The 13473-nt window shown below is 33.2% G+C and overlaps 1 protein-coding gene across 1 annotated transcript in view; it reads left to right on the plus strand.

Annotated features, from left to right (window-relative positions):
* The window catches only part of LOC117328446 (zonadhesin-like), a 36124-nt gene that overhangs the window by 12208 nt on the left and 10443 nt on the right, over nt 1–13473 (plus strand). The window lies entirely within an intron of this gene.

Here is a 13473-nt window from a genome sequence, read left to right on the forward strand (position 1 = left end):
GTCGCAGTGAGTGAATTAATGATAATTAAACAGTAGTGTGTGTCGCAGTGAGTTAATTAATGATACTGAAACAGGAGTGTGTGTCGCTGTGAGTGAAATAATGATAATTAAACAGTATTGTGTGTCGGTGTGAGTGAATTAATGATAATTAAACAGTATTGTGTGTCGCAGTGAATAAATTAATGATAATTAAACAGTAGTGTGTGTCGCAGTGAGTGACTTAACTGTCGGTGATAGTGGAACAGTATTGTGTGTCGCAGTGAGTAAATTAATGATAATTAAACAGTATTGTGTGTCGCAGTGAGTGCATTAATGATAGTTAAACAGTATTGTGTGTCGCTGTGAGTGAATTAATGATTGTTAAACAGTATTGTGTGTCGCAGTGAGTGAATCAATGATAGTTAAACAGTAGTTTGTGTCACAGTGAGTGAATCAATGATAGTTAAACAGTATTGTGTGTCGCTGTGAGTAAATTATTCATAGTTAAACAGTAGTGTGTGTCGCAGTGAGTGAATTAATGATAGTTAAACAGTAGTGTGTGTGTCGCAGTGAGTGAATTAATGATAATTCAACAGTAGTGTGTGTCGTAGTGAGTGAATCTATGAAATGATGATAATTAAACAGTATTGTGTGTCGCAGTGGGTGAATTAAGGATAGTTAAACAGTAGTGTGTGTCGCTGTGGGTGTACTAATGACAGTTAAACAGTATTGTGGATCGCAGTGAGTTAATTAATGATAGTGAAACAGTAGTGTGTGTCGCTGTGATTGAATTAACGATAATTAAACAGTATTGTGTGTCGCTGTGAGTGAATTAATGATAGTGAAACAGTAGTGTGTGTCGCAGTGAATAAATTAATGATAATTAAACAGTAGTGTGTGTCGCTGTGAGTGAATTAATGATAGTTAAACAGTAGTGTGTTTCACTGTGAGTAAATTAATGATAATTAAACAGTAGTGTGTGTCGCTGTGAGTGAATTAATGATAGTTAAGCAGTATTGTGTGTCGCTGTGAGTGAATTAATGATAGTTAAACAGTAGTGTGTGTCGTAGTGAGTGAATTAATGATAGTTAAACAGTAGTGTGTGTCGCAGTGAGTGAATCAATGATAGTTAAACAGTAGTGTGTGTCACAGTGAGTGAATCAATGATAGTTAAACAGTATTGTGTGTCGCTGTGAGTAAATTATTCATAGTTAAACAGTAGTGTGTGTCGCAGTGAGTGAATTAATGTTAGTTAAACAGTAGTGTGTGTCGCTGTGGGTGTACTAATGACAGTTAAACAGTATTGTGGATCGCAGTGAGTTAATTAATGATACTGAAACAGGAGTGTGTGTCGCTGTGATTGAATTAATGATAATTAAACAGTATTGTGTGTCGCTGTGAGTGAATTAATGATAGTGAAACAGTAGTGTGTGTCGCAGTGAATAAATTAATGATAATTAAACAGTAGTGTGTGTCGCTGTGAGTGAATTAATGATAATTAAACAGTATTGTGTGTCGCAGTGAGTGACCTAACTGTCGGTGATAGTGGAACAGTAGTGTGTGTCGCAGTGAGTAAATTAATGATAGTTAAACAGTAGTGTGTGTCGTAGTGAGTGAATCAATGATAGTTAAGCAGTATTGTGTGTCGCTGTGAGTGGATTAATGATAGTTAAACAGTATTGTGTGTCGCTGTGAGTGAATTAATGATAGTTAAACAGTATTGTGTGTCGCTGTGAGTGAATTAATGATAGTTAAACAGTATTGTGTGTCGCTGTGAGTGAATTAATGATAGTTAAACAGTAGTGTGTGTCGCAGTGAGTGCATTAATGATAGTTAAACAGTATTGTGTGTCGCTGTGAGTGAATTAATGATAATTAAACAGTATTGTGTGTCGCTGTGAGTGAATTAATGATAGTTAAACAGTATTGTGAGTCGCAGTGAGTGAATTAATTATAGTGAACAGTAGTGTGTGTCGCAGTGAGTAAATTAATAATAGTTAAACAGTGTTGTGTGTCGCATTGAGTGAATTAATGGCAATTAAACAGTAGTGTGTGTCGCAGTGAGTGACTTAACTGTCGGTGATAATGAAACAGTATTGTGTGTCGCAGTGAGTGAATTAATGATAGTGAAACAGTAGTGTGTGTCGCAGTGAGTGAATACATGATATTTAAACAGTATTGAGTTTCGCTGTGAGTGACTTAACTGCCCGTGAAAGCTGGGCAGTATTGTGTATCGCTGTGAGGGACTAAAGTGTCTTTAATATTGGAACAGTATTGTGTGTGGATGTTAGTGACTAAAATGTCAATAATAATGGAAAAGCAGTGTCTGTCGTCGTGACTAAAATGACTATGGTAGTGAAACAGTATTTTGTGTCGCTGTGAGAGACTAAAATGCCAATGATAACGGAGTAGAAACTAATTGAAATATGAGCAAACAATTATCAAATGAACATGGAGACATATTGTTGACTTCATTAAATGAAATTGATATTTGAGTAACGTCACATCCTCAAATTGCGAACAAGTTTGGTTCTACAATTCCAAACTGCGAGCTATACGAGAATGTACTTCGTTAAATACATGACTAGGTCCAATGATAATATAACAGGTTGGAATCCTGGGAATGATTGAATTACGGACAGACCACCTCTTTGTTGAGTTTGTATGAGAAGCCCAGTTATCGTTTAATCAACCAAATTATATATAAGATATACACTTCATGAGATATCTGTTATAATACATGAGATAGCTTACATCGTGTTTGTATCAGATATATTATACATTATATCAGATTTCTTATAAATTATGAAAGATATTTCTTCATTATATTAAGATATAAATATGATATCTTGATAAGAAAATTAAATGAGATAACTGATATAGATAGATAGGTATAAAAAAAAATCAACAAATAATTTTCGCTGATCAATTAATAAACTTCAATAAATTCGCGTACCGCTTTCAGTTTTCTGATGGGATTAATATATATCAACAGGTCGATTTACTTCGAGCGACGTTTATTTATATCTCAATATACTATGTAAATATTTGGGTTAAATGATTATAATTAATTTTCTTTGTTTTCATGGTAAATACTCAAATGTGATTAGTCGAAAATTCTTTTCATTCTTCTATGAAAGATATTCCGAGAATGGCGCGAAAAATTTGACGTCACAATACGACGATTGACGTTGCGTATTGATTTGAGAAAAAAAATCCCATTTAAAACCAGTAAAATTGCACATAAAACATGTTTTAAATTAGAAAATCATTTTCAAAAATTAATTATAAGCGTTGATGTCAATTATTTTTTTAGTTTAATAGGGGTATGAAACAAATTTTGTTTGCAAACTTCTGTAAGAATCCGCTACGCGGATTCATACAGTTTGCAAACAAAATTTGTTTCATATCCCGATGAAACTAAAAAAATGACATCAATGCTTAAATGACTGCTATCTTCATCAACACTCAACAGCAGTGTGCTATTGCATGTTAAGCAACCCAGTCGTTCATGATGATCTAGAATATTTCCTTTTTTTCGGTTCAAATGAGCAATATAAATATATTTATCTAATTATACACGTAGAATTACGTAAAAGTTATAAATACCAAATGCATATCCCCCATCGCCGAACAATCATGTGACTTCACGCAGGAGTTATATTTCACGGCACACAATTAACTTTAAATTTTGAAAAAAAAGTTGAAAAAACCCAACATCAAACATAAACAAACAAACACAAAAAACTCATGTTTCTTATTTTATTTCATGCATTTACTGCCTGTTAACGTTGATCTCTTTTACATTAAATCATTTAGCAATAGGACAATACCGTCATGCTGAGGTCTGTCAATACAAGAAGTCAGAAATCGGATGTAAGGACGGTCGCTTAATAAGTGTCACCAAGGCTTTTTACGGACGATTGAACAGGAACCAATGCAATCATCACACTAAATTATCCAACACGAATTGTCGATCCTCCGTCGCCCTGAAAAAGATTCAAGACAGGTGTCAGGATAAAAGTCACTGTACTTTGGCTGCTAGTAACGATGTGTTTGGTAATCCGTGCCCGGGAACTTACAAGTATCTAGAAGTCACATACAAATGTGTACAGCCAGGTAAATATTTCATTATTTTCATCAGCTGTCTTCCTCGATATCTATTTGAAACATTATCTATCTTGGCATCTTTCAGTTAATCTATGTAATAAATATGTTAATTTCATTTTATATATTAAGAAACATTCCAGCTTCCCCAATCATTATTGTTTGAAATCTCAATTAATCTAATATTCAAGGTTTGTCAATTATCACGATATCTATGACAGTTGTTGACTTCTGTCAGAAAAAAAAACCTTCTCAAAAGATGCAGGTTGATAATAACCATGGGAAATGTTTATGGTCCGATATTTTAAGATAATCTGATGAACACTGCTAATATGCAAAGCGGAATAGGCATTGATGTTTTCCGGATATCTAACAAGTCAGCACCGTGTGTGATCACAACTGCTTACACTATGTAGAGGTTTTCAGAATAATCAAGAAAACAAGGACTTCTAGCTAGAGCCAATTTGGTCGGCCTCTCAATAAAGTAAATTGTAAATATTGCGATCAATAGCATAATTATTTTATAGATGCATTATATTTTAAGATTGTGACATTGCGATGATCGACATTATTTGTAATAGTTGTATACTTTTATTGGTACTCTTCAAATTAATATTCGACGGATAATGGAGAGGTATAATCTGCTGTTTTGAGTGACAATGGTAGTGATACTATATTGTTCGTTGTGAGTAGAACAGTATTCTGTGTTGCTGTGAGTGTCTTTACTGTCCGTGATAGTGGAACAGTAATGTGTGTCGTAGTGAGTGAATTAATGATAGTTAAACAGTATTGTGTGTCGCAGTGAGTGAATTAATGATAGTTAAGCAGTAGTGTGTGTCGCGGTGAGTGAATTAATGATAGTTAAACAGTATGGTGTGTCACAGTGGGTGAATTAATGATAGTTAAACAGTATTGTCTGTCGCAGTGAGTGAATTAAGGATAGTTAAACAGTAGTGTGTAACGCTGTGAGTGCATTAATGATAATTAAACAGTAGTGTGTGTCGTAGTGAGTGAATTATTGATAGTTAAACAGTATTGTGTGTCGTAGTGAGTGAATTAATGATAATTAAACAGTATTGTGTGTCGCAGTGAGTGACTTAACTGTCGGTGATAGTTAAACAGTATTGTGTGTCGCTGTGAGTGAATTAATGATAGTTAAACAGTATTGTGTGTCGCAGTGAGTGAATCAATGATAGTTAAACAGTAGTGTGTGTCACAGTGAGTGAATCAGTGATAGTTAAACAGTATTGTGTGTCGCTGTGAGTAAATTATTGATAGTTAAACAGTATTGTGTGTCGCAGTGAGTGACCTAACTGTCGGTGATAGTGGAACAGTATTGTGTGTCGCTGTGAGTAAATTAATGATAATTAAACAGTAGTGTGTGTCGCAGTGAGTCCAATAATGATAGTTAAACAGTATTGTGTGTCGCTGTGAGTGAATTAATGATAATTAAACAGTAGTGTGTGTCGCTGTGAGTGAATTAATTATAGTGAACAGTAGTGTGTGTCGCAGTGAGTAAATTAATAATAGTTAAACAGTATTGTGTGTCGCAGTAAGTGAATTAATGGCAATTAAACAGTAGTGTGTGTCGCAGTGAGTGACTTAACTGTCGGTGATAATGAAACAGTATTGTGTGTCGCTGTGAGTGAATTAATGATAGTGAAACAGTAGTTTGTGTCGCAGTGAGTGAATACATGATATTTAAACAGTATTGAGTTTCGCTGTGAGTGACTTAACTGCCCGTGAAAGCTGGGCAGTATTGTGTATCGCTGTGAGGGACTAAAGTGTCTTTGATATTGGAACAGTATTGTGTGTGGATGTTAGTGACTAAAATGTCAATAATAATGGAAAAGCAGTGTCTGTCGTCGTGACTAAAATGACTATGGTAGTGAAACAGTATTTTGTGTCGCTGTGAGAGACTAAAATGCCAATGATAACGGAGTAGAAACTAATTGAAATATGAGCAAACAATTATCAAATGAACATGGAGACATATTGTTGACTTCATTAAATGAAATTGATATTTGAGTAACGTCACATCCTCAAATTGCGAACAAGTTTGGTTCTACAATTCCAAACTGCGAGCTATACGACAATGTACTTCGTTAAATACATGACTAGGTCCAATGACAATATAACAGGTTGGAATCCTGGGAATGATTGAATTACGGACAGACCACCTCTTTGTTGAGTTTGTATGAGAAGCCCAGTTATCGTTTAATCAACCAAATTATATATAAGATATACACTTCATGAGATATCTGTTATAATACATGACATAGCTTATATCGTGTTTGTATAAGATATATTATACATTATATCAGATTTCTTATAAATTATGAAAGATATTTCTTCATTATATTAAGATATAAATATGATATCTTGATAAGAAAATTAAATGAGATAACTGATATAGATAGATAGGTATAAAAAAAAATCAACAAATAATTTTCGCTGATCAATTAAAGAACTTCAATAAATTCGCGTACCGCTTTCAGTTTTCTGATGGGTTTAATATATATCAACAGGTCGATTTACTTCGAGCGACGTTTATTTATATCTCAATATACTATGTAAATATTTGGGTTAAATGATTATAATTAATTTTCTTTGTTTTCATGGTAAATACTCAAATGTGATTAGTCGAAAAATTCTTTTCATTCTTCTATGAAAGAAATTCCGAGAATGGCTTGAAAAATGTGACGTCACAATACGACGATTGACGTTGCGTATTGATTTGAGAAAAAAAATCCCATTTAAAACCAGTAAAATTGCACATAAAACATGTTTTAAATTAGAAAATCATTTTCAAAAATTAATTATAAGCGTTGATGTCAATTATTTTTTTAGTTTAATAGGGGTATGAAACAAATTTTGTTTGCAAACTTCTGTAAGAATCCGCTACGCGGATTCATACAGTTTGCAAACAAAATTTGTTTCATATCCCGATGAAACTAAAAAAAATGACATCAATGCTTAAATGACTGCTATCTTCATCAACACTCAACAGCAGTGTGCTATTGCATGTTAAGCAACCCAGTCGTTCATGATGATCTAGAATATTTCCTTTTTTTCAGTTCAAATAAGCAATATAAATATATTTATCTAATTATACACGTAGAATTACGTAAAAGTTATAAATACCAAATGCATATCCCCCATCGCCGAACAATCATGTGACTTCACGCAGGAGTTATATTTCACGGCACACAATTAACTTTAAATTTTGAAAAAAAGTTGAAAAAACCCAACATCAAACATAAACAAACAAACACAAAAAACTCATGTTTCTTATTTTATTTCATGCATTTACTGCCTGTTAACGTTGATCTCTTTTACATTAAATCATTTAGCAATAGGACAATACCGTCATGCTGAGGTCTGTCAATACAAGAAGTCAGAAATCGGATGTAAGGACGGTCGCTTAATAAGTGTCACCAAGGCTTTTTACGGACGATTGAACAGGAACCAATGCAATCATCACACTAAATTATCCAACACGAATTGTCGATCCTCCGTCGCCCTGAAAAAGATTCAAGACAGGTGTCAGGATAAAAGTCACTGTACTTTGGCTGCTAGTAACGATGTGTTTGGTAATCCGTGCCCGGGAACTTACAAGTATCTAGAAGTCACATACAAATGTGAACAGCCAGGTAAATATTTCATTATTTTCATCAGCTGTCTTCCTCGATATCTATTTGAAACATTATCTATCTTGGCATCTTTCAGTTAATCTATGTAATAAATATGTTAATTTCATTTTATATATTAAGAAACATTCCAGCTTCCCCAATCATTATTGTTTGAAATCTCAATTAATCTGATATTCAAGGTTTGTCAATTATCACGATATCTATGACAGTTGTTGACTTCTGTCAGAAAAAAAACCTTCTCAAAAGATGCAGGTTGATAATAACCATGGGAAATGTTTATGGTCCGATATTTTAAGATAATCTGATGAACACTGCTAATATGCAAAGCGGAATAGGCATTGATGTTTTCCGGATATCTAACAAGTCAGCACCGTGTGTGATCACAACTGCTTACACTATGTAGAGGTTTTCAGAATAATCAAGAAAACAAGGACTTCTAGCTAGAGCCAATTTGTTCGGTCTCTCAATAAAGTAAACTTGTAAATAATGCGATGAATAGCATAATTACATATATAAATGCATTATATTTTAAGATTGTGATATTGCGAGATCGGCATTATTTGTATTAATTCTATGCTTTTATTGGTACTCATCAAATTAATAATCGGCTGATAACGGAGGGGTATAATCAGCTGTTTTGAGTGAAAATAGTAGTGATTCTGTATTGTTCGTTGAGAGTGACATCGGAACAGTATTCTGTGTTGCTGTGAGTGACTTCACTGTCCGTGATAGTGGAACAGTATTGTGTGTCGCAGTGAGTAAATTAATGATAATTAAATAGTAGTGTGTGTCGTAGTGAGTGAATTAATGATAGTAAAACAGTAGTGTGTGTCACAGTGAGTGAATTAATGGTAGTTAAACAGTATTGTGTGTCACAGTGAGTGAATTAATGATGATTAAACAGCAGCGTGTGTCACAGTGAGTGAATTAATGATAGTTAAACAGTAGTGTGTGTCGCAGTAAGTGAATAAATGATAGTTAAACAGTATTGTGTGTCACAGTGAGTGAATTAATGATAGTTAAACAGTATTGTGTGTCGCATCGAGTGAATTAATTATTGTTAAACAGTATTGTGTTTCGCTGTGAGTGGCTTTACTGTCCGTGATAGTGGAACAGTATTGTGTGTCGCAGTGAGTAAATTAATGATAGTTAAACAGTAGTGTGTGTCGCAGTGAGTGAATTAATGATAGTTAAACAGTATTGTGTGTCGAAGTGAGTGAATTAATGATAGTTAAACAGTATTGTGTGTCGAAGTGAGTGAATTAATGATAGTTAAACAATATGTGTTTCGCTGTGAGTGGCTTTACTGTCCGTGATAGTGGAACAGTATTGTGTATCGCTGTGAGGGACTAAGTGTCTTTGATATTGGAACAGTATTGTGTGTGGATGTTAGTGACTAAAATGTCAATAATAATGGAAAAGCAGTGTCTGTCGTCGTGACTAAAATGACTATGGTAGTGAAACAGTATTTTGTGTCGCTGTGAGAGACTAAAATGCCAATGATAACGGAGTAGAAACTAATCGAAATATGAGCAAACAATTATCAAATTAACACGGAGATATATTGTTGACTTCATTAAATGAAATTGATATTTGAGTAACGTCACATCCTCAAATTGCGAACAAGTTTGGTTCTACAATTCCAAACTGCGAGCTATACGAGAATGTACTTCGTTAAATACATGACTAGGTCCAATGATAATATAACAGGTTGGAATCCTGGGAATGATTGAATTACGGACAGACCACCTCTTTGTTGAGTTTGTATGAGAAGCCCAGTTATCGTTTAATCAACCAAATTATATATAAGATATACACTTCATGAGATATCTGTTATAATACATGACATAGCTTATATCGTGTTTGTATAAGATATATTATACATTATATCAGATTTCTTATAAATTATGAAAGATATTTCTTCATTATATTAAGATATAAATATGATATCTTGATAAGAAAATTAAATGAGATAACTGATATAGATAGATAGGTATAAAAAAAATCAACAAATAATTTTCGCTGATCAATTAATAAACTTCAATAAATTCGCGTACCGCTTTCAGTTTTCTGATGGGTTTAATATATATCAACAGGTCGATTTACTTCGAGCGACGTTTATTTATATCTCAATATACTATGTAAATATTTGGGTTAAATGATTATAATTAATTTTCTTTGTTTTCATGGTAAATACTCAAATGTGATTAGTCGAAAAATTCTTTTCATTCTTCTATGAAAGAAATTCCGAGAATGGCGCGAAAAATGTGACGTCACAATACGACGATTGACGTTGCGTATTGATTTGAGAAAAAAAATCCCATTTAAAACCAGTAAAATTGCACATAAAACATGTTTTAAATTAGAAAATCATTTTCAAAAATTAATTATAAGCGTTGATGTCAATTATTTTTTTAGTTTAATAGGGGTATGAAACAAATTTTGTTTGCAAACTTCTGTAAGAATCCGCTACGCGGATTCATACAGTTTGCAAACAAAATTTGTTTCATATCCCGATGAAACTAAAAAAAATGACATCAATGCTTAAATGACTGCTATCTTCATCAACACTCAACAGCAGTGTGCTATTGCATGTTAAGCAACCCAGTCGTTCATGATGATCTAGAATATTTCCTTTTTTTCGGTTCAAATGAGCAATATAAATATATTTATCTAATTATACACGTAGAATTACGTAAAAGTTATAAATACCAAATGCATATCCCCCATCGCCGAACAATAATTTGACTTCATGCAGGAGTTATTTTTCACGACACACAATCAACTTTAATTTTTGAAGAAAAAACGTTAAAAAAAAAAGAAAGAAAAAAAAAAAAACGAAAAACAACAAAAATAAAAATAAAATTCATGATTGCTATTCTATTTGATACATTTACTGCCTGTTAACGTTAATCTCATTTACATTTAATCATTTAGCGATTGGACGATACCGTCATGCTGAAGTCTGCCAATACAAGGAGTCAGAAATCGGATGTAAGGACGGTCGCGTAATTAGTGTCACCAAGGCTTTTTACGGACGATTGAACAGGAATCAATGCAATCATTACACTAAATTATCCAACACGAATTGTCGATCCTCCGTCGCCCTGAAAAAGATTCAAGACAGGTGTCAGGATAAAAGTCACTGTACTTTGGCTGCTAGTAACGATGTGTTTGGTAATCCGTGCCCGGGAACTTACAAGTATCTAGAAGTCACATACAAATGTGTACAACCAGGTAAATATTTCATTTTCATCAGCTGTCTTCCTCGATATTTATTTGAAACATTATCTACTGGGCAAGCTTTCAGTTAATCTATGTCATAAACTTGTTGATTTCATTTTCTATATATATAAACATTCCTGTTTCCCCAATGATTATTGTTTAAAAAATCAATTAATCTGATATTCATGGTTTGTCAATTATCACGATATCTATGACAGTTGTTGACTTCTGTCATAAAAATAACCTTCTCAAAAGATGCAGGTTGATAAAAACTATGAGAAATGTTTATGGTCCGCTATTTTTAGAAAATCTGATGAACACTGCTAATATGCAAAGCGGAATGGGTATTACTGATTTCCGGATATCTAACAAGCCAGCACAACTGTTTACACTATGTACAAGTTTTCAGGATGATCAGAAAAACAAGGATTTCTCGCTAATGCCAATTTGGTCGGTCTCTCAATAAAGTAAACATGTAAATATTGCGATGAATAGCATAATTACATATAAAAATGCATTATATTTGTAGATTGTGATTTTGGGATGATCGGCATTATTTGTATTAATTCTATACTTTTATTGGTAGTCATCAAATTCATATTCGGCTGATAACGGATGGGTATAAACTGCTGTTTTGAATGACAATGACAGTGATACTGTATTGTTCGTTGTGAGTGACATCGGAACAGTATTCTGTGTTGCTGTGAGTGACTTAACTGTCCGTGATAGTGGAACAGTATTGTGTGTCGCAGTGAGTAAATTAATGATAATTAAACAGTAGTGTGTGTCGTAGTGAGTGCATTAATGAGTGTTAAACAGTAGTGGGTGTGTCCTAGTGAGTTAATTAATAATTAATGGTAGTTAAACAGTAGTGTGTGTCACAGTGAGTGAATTAATGTTAGTTAAACATTATTGTATTTCGCTATGAGTGGCTTTACTGTCCGTGATAGTGGAACAGTATTGTGCATCGCAGTGAGTGAATTAATGATAGTTAAACAGTAGTGTGTGTCGCAGTGAGTGAATCAATGATAGTAAAACAGTAGTGTGTGTCGTAGTGAATGAATCAATGATAGTTAAACAGTAGTGTGTGTCGTAGTGAGTGAATCAATGATAGTTAAACAGTGGTGCGTGTCGCTCTGAGTGAATTAATGATAATTAAACAGTAGTGTGTGTCGTAGTGAGTGAATTAATGATAATTAATTAGTATTGTGTGTCGCAGTGAGTGAATTAATGATAGTTAAGCAGTATTGTGTGTCGTAGTGAAGGAATTAATGATAGTTAAACAGTAGTGTGTGTCGTAGTGAGTGAATCAATGATAGTTAAACAGTGGTGTGTGTCGCTCTGGGTGAATTAATGATACATGTAGTTAAGCAGTATTGTGTGTGGCTGTTAGTGACTCAAATGTCAATAATAATGGAAAAGCAGTGTGTGTTGTCGTGACTAAAATGGCTATGATAGTAAAACAGTATTATGTATCACTGTGAGTGACTTATTGATATTTAAACAATATTTTGTGTCACTGTTTGTGACTTTTTGATAGTAAAACAGTTTTGTGTATCGCTTTGAGGGACTAAAATTTCAATGATAACGGAGTAGAAACTAATTGAAATATGAGCAAACAATTATCAAATGAACATGGAGACATTTTGTTGATTTCATTAAATGAAATGGATATTTGAGTTACGTCACATCCTCAAATTGAGAACAAGTTTAGTTCAACAATTCCAAACTGCGAGCTATACGGGAGCGTACTTCGTCAAATACATGACTAGGTCCAATGACAATATAACAGGTTGAAATCCTCGGAATGATTGAATTGCGGACCGACCACATCTTTGTTGAGTTTGTATGAGAAGCCCAGTTATCGTTTAATCAACCAAATTATATAAGATATACACTTAATGAGATATCTGTTATAATACATGAGATAGCTTATATCGTGCTTGTATAAGATATATTATACATTATATAAGATATCCAATAAATTATGAAATATATCTTCTACATTATATTAAGATATATCATAAAGTATATAAGATATCTTCATAAGAAAATTAAATGAGATATCTGATATAATTGAATAGGTATAAAAAAATCAACAAGTAATTTTCGCTGATCAATTAATAAACTTCAATAAATTCGCGTACTGCTTTCAGTTTTATTATGGGTTTATCAACAGGTCGATTTACTTCGAGAGATGTTTATCTATCTTACAATATACTATGTCTGTTATCTTCTTTATCAATACTTAACAGCAGTGTGCTATTACCTCTTCAGCAACCCAGTCGTTGAAGACGATCTAAAAATAGTTCCCTTTTTTCGGTTCAAATAAGCAATATAAATATAAATATATACATATACACTTAGAATTACGTAATAGCAATTAATAGAAGTGACGAAAGTGGCAATGGTAAGGTACACACTTCAAGAGATATCTGTCATAATACATGAGATTTATTGTATACTTCGTGCGGTATCTTATAAAATTATACTAAGTGAGATACCTAATG

This window comes from Pecten maximus, chromosome 5 (genome assembly GCF_902652985.1).
Source record: "Pecten maximus chromosome 5, xPecMax1.1, whole genome shotgun sequence".
Lineage (NCBI taxonomy): Eukaryota > Metazoa > Mollusca > Bivalvia > Pectinida > Pectinidae > Pecten > Pecten maximus.